We start from the raw sequence: 7,500 nt of genomic DNA on the forward strand, positions 1-7,500 counted from the left end.
TGTCGAACCGCGTCATAGAAAGTTGAAAGGATTTCAACTTCAAACTGTCGCGCTCGTCGCGCAAATCGCTCTAGTCTCCAGAATCGCTTTTCTCTCGCGACTCAATACAAAGTCAATTACTTCCGTCGCTCGCCTCAATCTTGTCGCGGTAGGTGTATTTGTGCAGTCACTGTGCATGGCATGTGTACTGTACTATCTACTGTCACAGTTCTACACAGTACTATAACAACAATAATTCACAGTAGGCCTAGTGAATTTTCTACTGCATACCTAAATTATGTCTGTGACAACACTTATTATGTCACAACACAATTATGTCACAACAGTCATCACTGTCTGGTATGGCAACATCACTCAGGCTGAAAGGAAGTCTTTGCAACGAATAATCAAGACTGCGGAGAGGATTATAGGCACAGCACTTCCCTCCATGGACTACATTTATGTACAGCGCAGCCATAGGAGAGCAGAGAAAATCATTAAAGACCCACTCCATCCAGCTAACTCTCTGCTCAAACACAAGAACTGCACATACAAACTGAGACACAGTAGAGCGGACAGCATTCCTACCAGAAGAGCAAGGTTTTTCAACAGTTTCTTCCCAGCAACGGTGAGGCTGATGGCAAAAAAATTGATCCACCTTTTTTATTTGATTTTTATCACTTTTTAATGTATTTTGTCTTCCTATTTTTCTATTTAATTCTATTTATTGACACAGAGGGCCTGCACAAGAGTTCCTATGTGCTTGGACTACTAGTTTATGCACAAATGGCAAAATAAAGTACTTTGAACTTTGAACTTTGATCACAAAACGGTCTCTATTCTACTCTGCCCAACTATGTCATTTCCAGCATACCTACATTCCTAGCAATTTTAAGCTACCCCAATTTTATCCACTTTTTTGCCAGTTGCTATTTCTGCGATTCCTCATCGTAGCCTCTTACTGGAAATGGTTGTTATGGTCCTTATGACAATACTTTACACACTGCAGTCTCTGATCAGAAGAGGATTTAAGTTCTAAAGAATATTCTCTTCCATCGAGTATAATGCTGAATTTTAGAATCCTGCATTGTTTGAAGAATGGATTCTGGTTTGGTCAGCAAACCTACGTATGTTGTGTGCAAACCCTCTAAAAATATATAAAGATGAGTGAAAATGAATCATTCAATATTAGGGGTGGTACGGTTCACAAAAGTCACGATTCGGTCCATATCACGGTTTCAAGGTCACGGTTTTCGGTTTTGTACGGTTCTGTTTTTTTTTTTTTTTTTTTTTTAATTATTATTTTTTTTATAAAATGTATTATGCACCGTAAATGTCTAAAATAGAAATTAGAATGAAAATGTAAGCTTATCATGGGTATGTTGAATTTGACTTAATTTAACCTAACAAGGTGAAGTTACTGAAAGAGAAAATATATCTTATCAGTGATTTTAACATGCTTCCATTTATTTCACAACTTTTAAGTTGACAAATATTCAAATATTACATACTATAACACATTTGATGTGTAAAAATAAAAAAGCTACACTCCTGTAGGCAATGAGACCATTAGGTCAGTGCAGTATGACTATTTTGGTTAATGACACACTGAGAACGAATTGGACTTTTATTTTGATACCGCTTTCTGCGAGTTTTGCGCTTAGGAATGTTGCTTCCTATCAAGAAACTGCCGGCCGTGAGAAGCATAGAAGTAAAATCAGAAGTCAAATTCAATTTCAAGTGAACAAGTGATAGGGTTAAGTTATGTTAAAATGTGAAAGTTAAGGTAACAAATAATTTAAAAAGATCGTTTTTTTAGAAGTGTATTCACAAGAATGTTTCACAAAACTCCTGTGAATCTGAGCCTGTTAAAACAGTCATTTTATTTTGGTTATAGTGTTAAACATCAATGTTAACTAGGCAACATTACAAAGTACCCCTCATTCCATCAGAGTTTAACTGGCTACATGTAATTAGGCCTACAGTTGATTGCAGTTAAGGACAGCGCAGTGAATCTGATGGATATGTTCATATCTCGCATTATGCCGTCCGGAATCCCCATCCAATGCCACGTGGATATAACCTACACTAGGCTACTGTAACGTAAGTCTACTTTGTTTTGCTAATCTGTCATTTTTTGTAAATTCATGTTCATTTAATTTAAATTGGTCAGAATAAAGGCTGGGGGCAGTCACTTGCGCTAACGGGGAGAGAGAGGGGGAGAGGGAGGCGCTCCTGTCCTGACCGACCTGCGCTTGCTCGTAGGCTACTGTAGCCTACTCAGCTGGTGCATGCTGTTACATTATGCCTTTCATTTGGCTGATATAAATCAGTCTTTCCACACTCAATATCCTAGTCTTTGTGTTTTATGCTTGTAAAAGCAGTAGGATTTTAATTGCCTCGTCCGCCGGTGGTCACTCTCTCTATTTTTTTTTTTTTTTGGAAACCGTGGGCACCGTGCGGTTGCGCACTACCCTGTTCCATGACATCCACACCGTACGGTTTCGGTTTGCGACACAAACCGTACCATGCCTATTCAATATAGTGCCGTACAGACTCACATGCTTAGGATTAGAAACCTCACATCAAGGTGAATTTGCCACTTAGGTATTCAATTGCCCGTCAGGGTAACAAGAAAACGTTGGCAAAGCTGGACAATGACCTTAATATTTAATACAGAGGCAGACGTTCAGTTCAAGCCCTGAAGGAGAGCACGCACGCACGCACGCACTCACACAATTGCACAAGTTTGGCTAATGAAGTAAAAGAACAGATGTTAACTTGTATGCACTCATACATTACAAATACACACACAGAACACACGCATGCACGCATGCACACATGCACACACTCACGCATTCACGCACCCACATACGCACGCGCGCACACACACACACACACACACACACACACACACACACACACACACACACACACACACACACACACACACACACACACACACACACACACACACACACACACACACACACACACACATGAACTCAAAGGCAAAAACACTTCAGGCAATGTTGAACAAACCCCTTATGCTCTCTGTCACACATCCACTCACATTTACATAGTTTGTGAAGTTTTCTTCAGTTGGCCCAACTTATATAAACCTACTTACGTCCAGTAGTTTAATCTGTCCTGTGCAATCATTACTCTCACTCAATATAGTAGGGGCTCTAAGCCGAGAAATCTTTACGCGCTGGATAGAAGCATATAATTCGGTACACGTGTTCCTTGACTGATTTGAAGACATCCTAGAAGGGGTGCCCCTTGAAAAAAAAATGTCTACCATGTCATATACAATATGTCATGTTGGTAACTAGGGCTGGGCGGTTTTGGAAAAAATTAGCATCACGGTTTTCTTGATGAAAATTGATATCACGGTTTTCTGCACGGTTTTTGATATGCGACGATTTCCCCCCAAATCTTAATCTTTCTGAGGAAAAGATCTCAAATTAAATGTTAAAATGAGATAAAATCATGAATTTAAATTAATCTCCATTTATATTTTATCATTTTTCCATTTCAATAATATTTTCTATAATTTATAGTTTATATTTCCCTATCCAACAAAGGGGAAAATGCAGCATTTCATAAAATAACCTAAAATCTAGACCAGGGTGTCATAGATTTTTCAAGGAAGAAGGGTTAAATGATTATAAGCAGCTGTTTTGGGCTTTTTTTCCAAGACAGCCCAAAACAGCTTATTTCGTTCTACACCTGGCAACACTAATGGCTTATTTGTCGTTCTACACCTGGCAACACATCCGGCGCGTTGCGCTGCCGCTGGACAAGCGAGTAAACAACAGTGGGACAGAAACGAAACAGACTGAAGACAGACACTGAAAACAAACGGATTTACTTGACATTGTGTGCATGTTGTCTTTGAATTAAAGTCCAAATCCAACGTAGAAGGTATTTTGTCCGGTAGTTTGTGTCATATTGCGATGTGTTTCGCTCCTATTTTGCCCCCAAATCATTTCAAACAAATATAGCAATGTAGCAATGTATCTTGTCTGCCCATTGCATTTGAAAGCTAGGCTACTTTAGCTTATAGGCAGTCTTAACAGCACTGCGCACACAGTTGGGATGGTAATTAAATACAGTTAAGAATCAGATAACTGTTGTAGCCTGTTAACATAGCACCACATAGAATTGCCTTTTATTTAACTTTGTGAGAACAAAGGTAGGCTAAATGAATTGAAATGTTTGTCATGATTCATCCATGCCATGTGTGTTCATCATGTTTCACTCTCACTAGCCTCTAGCGCGTAACCAATTATTTTATTAGTTCAAGCATTGAACAATTGCATTATTGCATTGTGGTGACATTCCCTAGTGGAACAGCAACAACAGTGGACTTAGCAGAGTTGAAATGAAGTGTCAGGGTGAATTAGAAGAATCTTTGGAAGTGTGACACGGAATATGAAGCTCACGCACATAACATAGTAGGCTAAACAACAACAACAACAAAACCGTCTCTCATCAAAAAGAGAACCTTGTGTAGTGTAAACCGAGATCACGGTTTTTTAACCGTACACCGCCCAGCTCTATTGGTAACGCATTACATTGTTATTACATGACATTATACTTAGCTGACAATGTTAATATAGTCCTCAGAAGAGATGAAGCAAGGGTAGCCTGCTAGACCAGATTGATAAAACTACAAAATGTACATAGTGTGAAAGTATGGGTGAGTCTGTGCTTACGTGCTTGACAGCATGTAACATTGTGAACGATTTGAGAAGATTCTTGCTCTGAATTAAAATGAGCATTGCCAACACTAAAACTATGGTGAGAATAGACTGCTGCTAATGCTCGATTTGAATGGGATAGTGTCAGTGCAAGATGCCCTAGGTAGCAGGTTCTCCATCCTCTAATTTCCATAACAGATATACGTATTTTATTTGTATGAGAGAGGGTAAAGGACAGGACCTTTCCATATGTATGAAGAACCCCATAAGATCACCTAATTCTATATTTTTACAAGTGCATATTGTGAGAGCATTTCAGTCATCTTTAGAATGGCATTACAGATTACTCAATATAGGCCTACATGTAGGCCACAGTATGGCTTCAGTTCAAATTAAATGGGAATGATTTCTTAGTGTATGTTGAGTAAGAAGACAGAGATAAAAAAAAATGTTTATTTGCAGACAAGTCCTCACCTAGTACTTGTGTCAAAAGTTGTATTAGTTAGCTCAGTAATCATTTAAACTGCTATCAAAACTGACAGCTGATGGACAACATGTACTGTAGGTCTTTTGCCACCCTTACCCATAGGAGAAATATCTATATAGAACAACACTTCTCATATGGTATATACTATGAAGGTAAATCATTACCTGGACTCATTTTCTTGATATGCAAGGCACTTAAATAGTCTGGGCGGAAGAATAGTCGATCATACCCCGCCCCCCCAAACAAAATGCCACAAGACTTTTTTTAACCTTCAAGATTTTGAGTGGTAACAGTAATATAACTCATTCCCACTACACCTTTTTGCATAATATTGTACATGTCCTCAGAATGCTCTACATCAGTGGTTCTCAAACCTTTTGTGTGAAGTACCCCCTGAGAAAATATTGAGCTCTCCGAGTACCACCTTGACAACCAACATTAGAATATCGCAGTAAAGGCCTTCCATATTCACTTTTGCCAGTCAGTACAGGAGAGGTTCATAATGGCATTCCAAGTACCACCAGAGATGTCTCAAGTACCACCAGTGGTATGCGTACCACAGTTTGAGCACCACCGCTCTACATGTTTCAGTTCAGTTGTACTGTACAGTACAGTGCAGTGCAGTGGAGTGCAGTACAGTACAGTAGCATACAGAATGGTGCAGTATAATAAAGTACAGTAGAGTATAGTACAGTACAGTACAGTAGCATACAGTACGGTGCAGTACAGTACAGTAGCATACAGTACGGTGCAGTATAGTACAGTACAGTACAGTACAGTAGCATACAGTACGGTGCAGTACAGTACAGTAGCATACAGTACGGTGCAGTACAGTAAAGTAAAGTACAGTACAGTACAGCATAAAGTATGGTGGAGTCTAGTTAAGTACAGTACAGTAGCATACAGTACGGTGCAGTCTAGTACAGTACAGTACAGTACAGTACAGTACAGTAGCATACTGCACGGTGCAGTAGAGTACAGTACGGTATATCACATTACAGTACAGTACAGTACAGTATAGTAGAGTACAGTACAGTGCAATACAGTAGAGTACAGTATAGTCTTATAGACGTTAGCCCTCCAAAGCCAATAGGATTTCCACATGCTGTTGTTTTAAGTTTTTGAAAGACTATTTTAGTAGCCTATGTGAGAGAGGGAAGGCAGGCAGACATGTTTTAAACAAAGGACCACACCCACAAATAAAAAATAACGAGCAAACAATAAATTAAGTGGTAAGGTAGCCAACATGTCATCTAGATTAAAGCCAAAAGTAGATGGAAAAACAGACATGTTACCATTTTGTTCTTTTAAAACAAAGTATCTGTCAATATACTGTATGGATGGTGTATTGCATATTGATTATTCATAATTTCCTAAGCATAAATGCCCTTATCACTCCATTGTACACTTAGGAATTCGATATACATATCTGAACATTACTCAGCATACATTTGCCATTTGACAGCTGTCACTGACACTTGATATGTACATGTATTATTGACTTGATTGATATGAATATATTTCAGTTGGACTCCTAGGGTTAAATCATTGAGGGGGTCCTAAGGAAGTAGTAGTAGTTTGTGTGTGTGCGCGCATGTGTAAGTGGGATTAAAATTATTGTTTGCCATCTTTATCTGAAGAGCAGACTGAGTGTCTGAACCTGCTAATGCTAGCATGCTAACATTGGGACAGTTATGTGTGGCCCAGTTCAAGGGTTTATCTCTTCTCCCCTAAATTTTCTAACCACAATTTTCTTTTTGGATGTTATAGATATGACCCACTGCAATTTTTTAAAACTCTTAATGAATGTTGATTCAATAGCTAAATGCCCAGAAATGAGCTCTCAATTGTAGAGTGATCTCATTCTGACCATGGTTTTTATGATTTTCCTGTTTTTGAATCTAAATAAGACATATATAACATTGTTTTTATGGTAAGTTTTGCACATATTTTCAAAGTTCAGTTTGTATACATCACACACAAATAGGTGGATTGGCCCATAACACCATTATGTCCAGGCAGTACAGCATTTTACTACTATTGGCTGGTTTTGGGCAGCCATCTTGGATTTACCCCATAAAAATGACCTTAATGACATTGAAATTTGGGGCACCCCTTCTGAAATGATGGAGAACACCCTAAGGAAGGTCTACACCGATTTTGGTGCTTCTATCCAGCGCGTAACGATTAGGCCCTTTTTGGACGCTAAGAGACCCAGCTAATAGTGCTTTCCTCCGTTTGCATTTGCAACACTTCAGTGATACTTTATTTTACTAGAACTAAGAATGGGGCCGAAATGGGAATGGGACCAAAACGTTTGCACTGTTC

General features: G+C 38.9%; 1 protein-coding gene across 1 annotated transcript in view; it reads left to right on the forward strand.

Moving 5' to 3' along the window:
* dock4b (dedicator of cytokinesis 4b) overlaps window positions 1-7,500 on the forward strand; it is a 253,487-nt gene that overhangs the window by 134,581 nt on the left and 111,406 nt on the right. The gene's annotated exons all lie outside the window — the stretch shown is intronic.

Source organism: Engraulis encrasicolus, chromosome 15 (assembly GCF_034702125.1).
Source record: "Engraulis encrasicolus isolate BLACKSEA-1 chromosome 15, IST_EnEncr_1.0, whole genome shotgun sequence".
Taxonomy (NCBI): Eukaryota; Metazoa; Chordata; class Actinopteri; order Clupeiformes; family Engraulidae; genus Engraulis; species Engraulis encrasicolus.